Here is a 10,077-nt window from a genome sequence, read left to right on the forward strand (position 1 = left end):
TCTTTATCTTGACAACAACTTTGTGAGGTAGACTAGGCTGCGAGCGTGTCACGGAACTCAAACCTCACTCTAGTCCCGTGTTGACTAACCTACGATGTGTCGTGTCAAAGATGCAAATAACAGCTATCAGCAAATCAAAATAAAAAAGGGTACCTCAGTGCTCCAATACACATGAACAACACTCACAGAGCCAGGTATATAAACGTAAAGTGTATTCGTGCATGCAACAACTGATCATAGAAGGCTAAAGAAATTGTGATCCAAACATCAAGCGTAAACAGTCCAAATAATCCACGGACAACCCCCTGGTTCTGTACCCTGGTTTCGTGGAGGAACCCCCTGGTTTCAAGGAGGATATATCATAAATATATAATAAATTCACTTCCTCAGCATTGATGTTTATACCACACCAGCAGTCTCTTGGGATAATGGCCCTCTTCTGTCTATAAAAGTAAAAACCACACACTTACAATACTATACATACATTTGGCTTATATACGCTTCTAAATTATACCTGGTTAATTCATTCTAAATACACCACCCTGCTGAGTTTGAATCATTTTTGTAATTATTTGGTGTTTCTTTATATAATATCGTGTTTCCCCAAAAATAAGAGTGTCTTATATTAATTTTTGCTCCCAAAGATGCGCTATGTCTTATTTTCAGAGGATGTCTTATTTTACTGTGTTCTGTTCGTCAGGCATGCTTCCAAACAAAAACTTTGCTACGTCTTACTTTCGGGGGATGCCTTAAATTTCGCACTTCAGCAAAACCTCTACTACGTCTTATTTTCACAGGATGTCTTATATTTGGGGAAACAGGGTACATAGCACTACACATGATTGGACTTTATTCTTTTAAAAATAAATGAATATGTCAAGAAGTGTTTCTCTTCTACTTTATTGGGGGGGAGGGTGGCAGCCAGAAAAGTCAAGTTAGGCATTTTCCGAATTTTTGATACGCTGAGCCCAAGAAATTCACCATTGCTGCTCTACTTTGATACTCTGATGGCTACACTGTACAGGTCAGGTTGCCAACTCTGAGTTAGAAAATCTAACATGGAGAAGAATGAGTTTGGGAGTAGCAGTGGGAGGGCCCTCAGCAGGGTATAATGCTATAGAGTTCTCCCTCCAAAGCAGCAGTGGCGTAGCGCCAAGGGGACATGGCGGGGGCATTCTGGGGCGAGGGTGGGACAGGGTGTTCCGGGGACAGATGGGGGTTTGGAGAGGCGCAGGGCGCACACGCACACTAGACACAGTTTCCCCTCACTCCATCCCTGCAAAGCAGCCATTTTCTTCAGGGGAACTGACGTCATCATGAGATCCCTTGTAATTTGGAGTGATCTCGAAGTCCCACCTAGAGGTTGCCAACTCTACCTCTTTTAGAGGAATAATGCCATATAGGCAGGGAGACCTAATGTGCGGAAATGGGTGGCTGAAGCTTTTCATGGCATGGAGATATGTAAGTAACATCACCTGGTGTTTGCTGCAGATCAAACTGATATTGTAAGGGACAGCTAAGGCCCAGGTGGGACGAGTTTAAAAGCTGGCAACCCTTGTTCATTGTGTGCACGTATGTGCATATGTGTAAGTGAGAAAGATCTCACCCATACGGTGTGGTTAAGAGCAGATGGACTCTAACTGGGCTTGATTCCCCACTCCTCCACATGAGTGGCAGAGTCTTATCTGGTGAACCAGACTTGTTTCTCCACATTCCTGTTGGGTGACCTTTTCCTTGTAGGGCTCCATCTCCAGACCCCTGATCATCCTCATCACTCTCCTCTGCACCCCCTCCATTCCTTTTTGAAGTGAAAGTGAGTCCTCCAGAACTGTACACAATACTTAGGTGCAGTCTATACGCAGTGTATAGTGGGACTATGATATCTTGCTATTTGGATCTTATGCCTCTGTTGATACACACCACGATCACATTAGCCTTTGTTGCGGCGTCATACTGGCTGCTCACATGTCACTTACTGTCCACCTGTACCCCAAGACCTTGTTCTACTCAGTAGTGTATCCCCCATCCAGTATTATTATTATTAATTAATTTATTTATTTATTATACTGCCCACCCTCAGAGGGCTCTGGGCAATGTACAAGGATAAAACAATTAAAATCATAACATTTAAAAACAATAACAATTTAAAATACAAACAACAAACCAGGAAAGGAAAAACCTAACATTTGATGGCAACACGGAAAATCTCAAACTCACTGGGAAGGGGCCAGGCACAGCAGAGTGGCCATTAAGGTGGTATATACATGGGCGGGATAGCGGGGGAGGCAATCAGTGGCCAGACTCCCCAAAAGCCCAGTGGAAGAACTCTGTTTTGCAGGCCTTGCGGAACTGTCCAAGGTCCCGCAAGGCCCTAACAGCTGGAGGGAGAGTGTTCCATCAGGCAGGGGCCAGGGCAGTAAAGGCCCTGGCCCGGGTAGAGGCCAGCCGCATCATTGAGGGGCCGGGGACCACCAGTAGATTTGCCTCTGCACACCGCAGAGGCCGAGTAGGGACATATGGGGAGAGATAGTCCCTAAGGTATGAGGGCCCCAGGCCGTGAAGGGCCTTAAAGGTCAACACAAACACCTTGAAGGTGATCCAGAATTCCACTGGGAGCCAGTGCAGTTGGCACAGCACAGGGGAGATATGATCCCTGAACGAGCTCCCTGCGAGAAGCTGTGCCACCGCATGATGGACCAGTTCCAATTTCCGGATCAACCGCAAGGGAAGGCCCGCGTAGAACGAGTGCGTACCTCATTTTTGTTACTCAGGTGTAGAACTTGGCATTTATCCTTGTTGTATGGCATTTTGTTCACACCTGCCCAGGTGTGTTCAGGCCTCGTTGAACTCTGTATCCTCTGGAGTGTTTGCTGCTGCTCCCAATTTGGTATCTCTGCAAAGTTATTGAGCAGTCCCTCCACACCGTCATCCATTTATAAAAATATTAAAAAGTACTGGGCCCAGAACCAAGCCCTGTGGCAGTCCACTGGACTCCTCCCTCCATTCTGATGAAATGCCGTTTACAACTACTCCTTGAGCGTGGTTCTCCAACCAGTCCCCTATCTGCCTAACTCTCCTAGGGCGATTCCGCACACGAGTAAAATAGGTTCAACCCAGTTCCCTGAGAAGGGTACAGACCTAGGTCGAAGCCATTGTTGTTCCCCACTGCAACCAGCTTGATCCCAGCTCAGAGGGCGGAATCATCCTGTGCCTCTTCGCCACTCCGTTCCGATTGGCTACTGTTCTACAGCCATGTTCCGTCTATGCCCACACACGTTATAAAAAAAACTGCCATAGGAATGGAGGGACAAAGGTGGCGTTTTTTTATTGGTCAGCTGTACGCATGCCCGAAACACTCAGCTGTGATTGGCTGAATGGGGGACTCCTGGCACCAGAGATTCCGCACTTTACTGGAATCGAGCTGAGTTCGAGTGTGGTTCCCTGAAAAAGTAGTCGTTCCCAACTGGAGTCGGAAATTTGACCGTTACCCGGGGCGAAGCTGGTACAAAACCACGTCGATCCCAGTGATTGTGCGGAGGACTTAGGTCGAACGCAGCTCGAACTTAGGTCGATAATGCAAGTGCGGAATCGACCCTGGAGTCCAGTCCACAGTCCTCTAGTTTAATGATAAGGACATCATGAGGAACCCTGCCAAGGGCTTTATTGAAATTCAAATCAAGTAATCTGAAAACATTTTTTTAAAAACCCAAGCAGAAGTCTCAGAATATAAACAAAAAGTAACATGCCCTTTCAGCGCAGTTCATAAGCCTTCCGGAAAAGGAGAGTTTGATTTGGAACGCCTGCCAATCTTCCCTCCAGGAGAAGAAAGTTCCGTGCCTTGGGGTAGCAGCAGAGAAGGCCCTGCCCGAGGGCCCAGCCATATTAAGCCTGGTTTAGACTGGTTTCTACTGGAAACTAGTATACATAGATCTCAAGACCTGGACAGGTTGATATGGGTGAAAATGAGCCTTCAGGAAATCTGGGCCCAAGTTACTTTGGCTTTTAAACGTGAAAACCAGCATCTTAAATTAAGCCAGGAACCAAACTGGAAACTAGTGTTGATTATTTTGGCATGTCCCAGTAAGGACTATAATTACAGCTGTCTTATAACTGAAATTTCTGATCAGTTTTCAAGGGTAGCCCTACAAAAACTCCAGTAATCTAACCCAGCTCTCACCAGCATATGTGTGATTAAGGGAAGACTGGGTCTCTCTGGAAATGGCCACAGCTGGTGGACTCGCCTTATCCAGCGAAAAAGAACTGTGGGCAACTTTACGTTCCTATTTGCCCAACGGCAAATTTTGGGGAAAGTGTAACCCCCCCATCCAGAATGGACAAAGCACCTATTCCCAGATCAGCCATACTTTTTACTTCTGTCTTGTCTGGATTTCATGTCAATTAATTTGCCCTCATGCAGTCATTGACTTGACACTGTTCCATATTTCCTCTCCAGGTTAACATGGACTAGACTGGAGAGAAAGATCTTGGCGGCATTAGAAAACAGATGCTCCAGCATAGAGCAGTTATGTGCAAGCAGCACTCAGTTTGCACCACCATAAGGCAAGGAAGGCAAAGTGGAGCCTCCATGTTCAGAGGCAGTGCACCTGAGAATACCAGCTGGAAAGTAACAGTGGATGCCTTGAGCTCTGTGGCCCTGCTCAAGGGCCTTCTGGGACAACTGGTTGGCCACTATGTGACACAGGATGACTAGAAGGACCATTGGCCTGATCTCTTCTTACATTCTTATCTGCTTACAAATCTTCAGGTGGCAGAGGAATATCTGCTTTTATGAACCAGGTGAAAAATCCATCTCACCCCATGCCGTTTCACTCAGTGGCCAGCCAGATGTCAGTGAAAACTCCACAAGAAGTTTATGAAGCCCTGTCCTCCTTTGCATCTCCAACAGCTTGATATTTGGAGGTATACTGCTTCAGAACATGGAGGCTTTTCTGGAACTCCTCTTATTATTTATCTCTAAAGGAGACCAGAGACCAATGGGCTGCTTTCGCCCACCTAAAACATATTAAGGATAGAACAGGTATCTTAAAGGTAAAGTGTAAACACAACAGACCTATCTGGCATTCAGGGGCACCCTGCCGTTGAACATGGAGATTCCATTTAGCTATCAGAACTATTGATAAAGCTTCTTCATGAATTACTCTTTTTTATGGTTATAACAAGAATCCTGCTGAATCAGACCAAATGGGCCACCTCACCCAGAATCCTGTTTCAAAACAGCATCCAGTCAGATGCTTGTAATGTGATTCCAAGCTGGGCATAAAAACAACAGTTCATCTTGTGTCCACCTTATAAATACAGCAGATACAGGTAAACTGCCTCTGTATGTGGAGGCTCCATTTCTCACGGGGTATGTAGCAGCTGCTGGGAACTGCCTGATAAAACTCTTGGGGGCCAGCTGTGTCTGTCTGCAGCCCTGGGTTCAATCCTCTAACCTCCCTGTCTCTTTTTCTTTCTTTCCTACCTAATCAAACTGTTAGCTCTCAGCTCTTCAACTCACCGCTCCCAGTTGCTGACTCAAGTTTTGCAAACTGCAAAACAATCCAAAGTTTAGACAGCTCCCGAGGCCACCCAGCCAGAGGGAGGAAACAGGAAGAGGAATTCAACGCCAGTCAGCTCGCTCTCCCTTTCTCTGCATTTCCAGGCCTCTCTAGGCACAGCGGCTCTGTGCATTTAACCCAGCGAGCTTCTTCTGGAAAAGTAACTTTGCCAGGATCCTACGAAGGAAAAGTGGCAGAGAAACACCTCCCCCCCCCCAATATATTTATCACAATTTGATTGATCTCCATTCCTGTCAGTGTTTTCAAGAACATATAGTGAACGTGCTTCGATCATATCAGTGGTCCATGTAGTCTACAAACACTTGAAAACCCCCACCTTTGGCCAGTGGTGGGATCCAAAAATTTTAGTAACAGGTTCCCATGGTGGTGGGATTCAAACAGTGGCGTAGCGCCAAGGGGGCTGGGCGGGGCATGACGGGGGCATGGCCGGGCATTCCGGGGGTGGGGCATTAATAATTTCTTTGTTACTGTAAAAAACTCTTACTGTAAAAAAAAAGTTCCTGATTTCCAGCTGGTATCTTTCTGTCCATCATTTAAACTCATTATAGCAAGTCCTATCGTCTACTGCCAACAGAAACAACTACTTCTCCTCCAATTGACTGCCTGTCAGATACTTAATACTTTCAAAGACTTAATTTTGTTTCTAGAAATCAAAAGAAGGAGACTTTCCTTAAACAAGGAACTTTACCATATTTCTAAAACATGTTTTTAAAACAGCCCAACAGGGAGAATGATCCCGTTTTCTACCTTCGCTAACCAGCCACATAGGAAACAATAGGACTTGATGATTTTTGGACCTAATGGAACTTCTAACCGAAAAGCAGACCCGATTAGTAACCCCCTCTCGGCACACACAAATAATTAGTAACCCACTCTCGGGAACTGGTGAGAACCTGCTGGATCCCACCTCTGCCTTTGGCTCACATCCTGTTCACCAGCCATGAACAGGGAGATGATATTTTGACAGACTGATTGCCCATCAACCTGTTCATGCTGTTCAGCAGGGCTGCTTCAGCTATTCCTTAGCAGAGTATGATGATCTCCCATCCAAAGTAGCTATTTCCTCCAGTGGAACTGATCTCCATAGTCTAGAGATCACTTTTAATTCTGGGAGATCTCTAGGCAGTGGCGTAGCACCAAGGGGACAGGGGGGAAGGGCAATGCACCGGGTGTGCGCCGGTACGGGGGTGTTCTGGGGGCATGGCAGGGGCGCAGGAAGCATGCATGCCCACCCTGTTCCCCCTCGCTCCAGCTCTGTCTCCAGGCCCCACCTGGAGGTGGCAACTCTTTATGACAAGTATCTTACACAGCCCAATTACATTCTAATCCCCTCCTTTCCTGCACAGCTGCTGTGCTCAGTAGACAATTGTTTACATAGTTTATTATCTACTTCATTAATACCCCCACGTTTCTCTGCAACGAGGACCCAAAACAGCTTACATCATCCTCCATTTTATCCTCCCAACAACCCTGTCAGGCAGGTGAGGCTGTAGGCATTTACGCACTTGTGGTCTCCTCACATTAAGTGTACATTCCCTTTGGGTTAGATTCTCAGTTAGGCACATATTATCTCCTCTTTGGAACTCCCCACACTCTCAGATCAGAGAATCCCCATCATTTCTGAAACCTGTTAAAGGGGAAAGCATGGAAAGCAAAGGACCGCATTGCGCATTCAGCTTTCTTCAGGATTTCTTGCTCCTCCACGACTTTATCTGCCCACACAGCAGCAGTTTCTCCCACTCTTTGTGCCACCATTTCAAAATGACCAGAAGAATAAGAAGAGTCTGGATATATACCCCCATTTCTCTCCTGCAGGAGACTGACAATCTCCTTTCCCTCCCCCCCACCCCCCGGGCCACAACAAACACCCTGTGAGGTGGGTGGGGCTGAAAGAGCTCTGTAGAGCTGTGCTTAGCGGGCACATGTTGGAGTGCACACGGCTAATCTAGATAAGCCTCCACAGTTCAAGTGACAGAGCGGGGAATCAAACCCAATTCTCCAGATTAGAGTGCACCTGCTCTTAACCACTATGCCACTGCTGCTCCTTTATTTTTATGTGGAAGACCTATCACTGCAGTGATAGAAACCAACATGAAATTTACATGGTCTGGCAAAATGCCCCCCCCCCCTCGGGCAGCAGCCACTGGAGCACAAGCACCAGGTCCACCAGCCAAGTCCTCCCTGCTCACTGTGGTGCGCGCACGTCGTGCCCAGCAGCCCAGGTCAGTCTAGATGTCTGTGTGTGGGGAGGGGGTGTGATTTTCCACCACCCCTAACAGCAAACTCCTGCCAGAAGCCCACAGAGAGGGCTTTTGGCGCCACACCTGGCATGCGTACAGATAGGTTCGGCTTTCACCAACGAATTCAAGAGATGCAGGAATGCACCACAAGGCTATGGGGAAGCAGTTTTTTAAAAACCCACCACTTTCCTCAGTGACCAGGTGTACTTAAGGTAGCACGTGCATAGGAATGGGTAAGCGCTGCAGTGTGCAAGTAGAGTACAGAGATCACCGAGGCAGGATTTAAAAAAAATATAAACACAAAATAATCTTTATTTACAGCCTGGTTTCAAACTGCAGACCAGCGGCACAAGTCTCCAGTTAGACAGAGGAGAAACCTGGCTGAGGTACATATATTGAAACTAGTCATAGCTTCAAAGGATAGTTAGACTTTTATTTTCAGGCATAAACAGGCTTTTGCTGAAATTCTCTCTCACACAAGATTCCACCCACAGCAGTTTGCCCCTTCCCAAGAGTCAAGACTAAATGGTACAAGGTCCAGTGGCGTAGCACCAAGGGGACAGGGGGGCATGACGCACCGGGCGCACACCGGTGTGGGGGCATTCCAGGGTGTGACGGGGGTGTTCCAGGGCATTTCAGGGGTGGGTGGGGGTTGGCAGGGGCGCAGGGTTCACACATGCCCCAGGAGCAGCTCCCCCTCCCTACGGCTCTGACAAGATCTGCTCATTACCAGAGACAGGTTTAACAATCGGGCAATCTATTGAGATCTGGTAGCCTTTAGCACCTTATAATATGCCCTATAATGTACCTCTCAATTGAGAAGGGTTGGATTTCCCTTTAACAGCTTGCTGTCTCAAACCTGGGAATTGAAAGTCCTTGCAAAGCTGTGACATGAACACACACACATGAAGCTGCCTGACACTGAATCAGGTCAATATTGTCTACTTAGACTGGCAGCCGCTCTCCAGGTTCTGAAGCAGAGGTCTTTCACATCACCTGCTACCTGATCCTTTCAACTGGAGGCACTGCGGATTGATCCTGGGGCTTTCTGCATGCGGGGTAGCAGCTCTTTCACTGAGCCACAGCTCCTCCCCAGACATATCCAATAAAACCCCTGTGAACAGATGTGGGGAAAGGGGCAGCTTTTTAGTTGGAACAGGCTTGTGTTTTTCCTCTTCCCAGCCTGCTGGCAACTTTAGTCAGGCTGTACGCCAAAGGGGTTAAAGACACAGAGATGCAGAGCCTAGAGAGGCCCAGAAATTTGTGACCCAAGTAAAGCCACCTTCCTGATCCTCCTCCTCCTCTTGTTTCCTCCTCCAGATTCTGTCTTTTTGGATGGAGCATTAACAAGCGGCAGGTCCCTACCGAGAGACTGCAATGCAAAAATTGCAGGGCGTGGGTGAGTTCAAGCCCCAACTGGACTCGGACTGGGGGGGAATAAAATGTATTTCAATCAAAAAGAAAACTAGAGGTGCCAGAACCCCATGGTCATAATGGATGGCTGCCAACTCTTTGTCACCCTTCTTTAGGTGTGCTTTCTAAGGGTATTTCGATCTGCAGGCTGTCTGCAATGCTGTGGATCTGACAGCTTCTGTCTGAAAAGTTGCTATTCAATGGCAATCCACCGGATCAGGAATACAGCCGGGGTAGGGCTAATGCAGTTAAAGTTACAAGCTGACCAGAGAAATTGACCCCTGTCTTGAACAGTAAGGTGCAATAATTGGCAAATGTTGTGGCATGTGGATAGTAAAGATGATCCTTTGGCAATACTTGCCTACTGTGCTGCTGTACCATGCACAAGAGCAGGGGACAAGGGAAAAATTGGCATTGCTTAGCACAGTAGAATAGAACTGTATGTATACCTAACGCTAGCTAGCCGAAAGACACTGTTTCAGAGTTGTGGAAGATTTGAACTTAGATTTTCCTGATTGTAGTATGGAGAAAAGAATTGTATGTATCATACGAATGTCGAAAAGAATTATAGATTTTCCAGGGTGTGCAGATTAGCTGGCAAATGTACCGCTCCGAACAAAATTCGCATGCACGGTTGAGGGGAAATTCGGCTTTGACTAACAGCTTTTAACCCAACTGTCTTAGCCATGCTGTTAATAGTGACTGTCTCTGAGGCACAGAGCAACGGATTCTGACCAATTCCATTGCTGGCAAAAACACCGGCTGATTCTTGGAGATCAAATCTCACAACTGAACAAGGGGGGCTGGCAAACCTGTTTTTGACTCACAGAGATTGCATGATGCTG

Source organism: Sphaerodactylus townsendi, linkage group LG03, assembly GCF_021028975.2.
Source record: "Sphaerodactylus townsendi isolate TG3544 linkage group LG03, MPM_Stown_v2.3, whole genome shotgun sequence".
Lineage (NCBI taxonomy): Eukaryota > Metazoa > Chordata > Lepidosauria > Squamata > Sphaerodactylidae > Sphaerodactylus > Sphaerodactylus townsendi.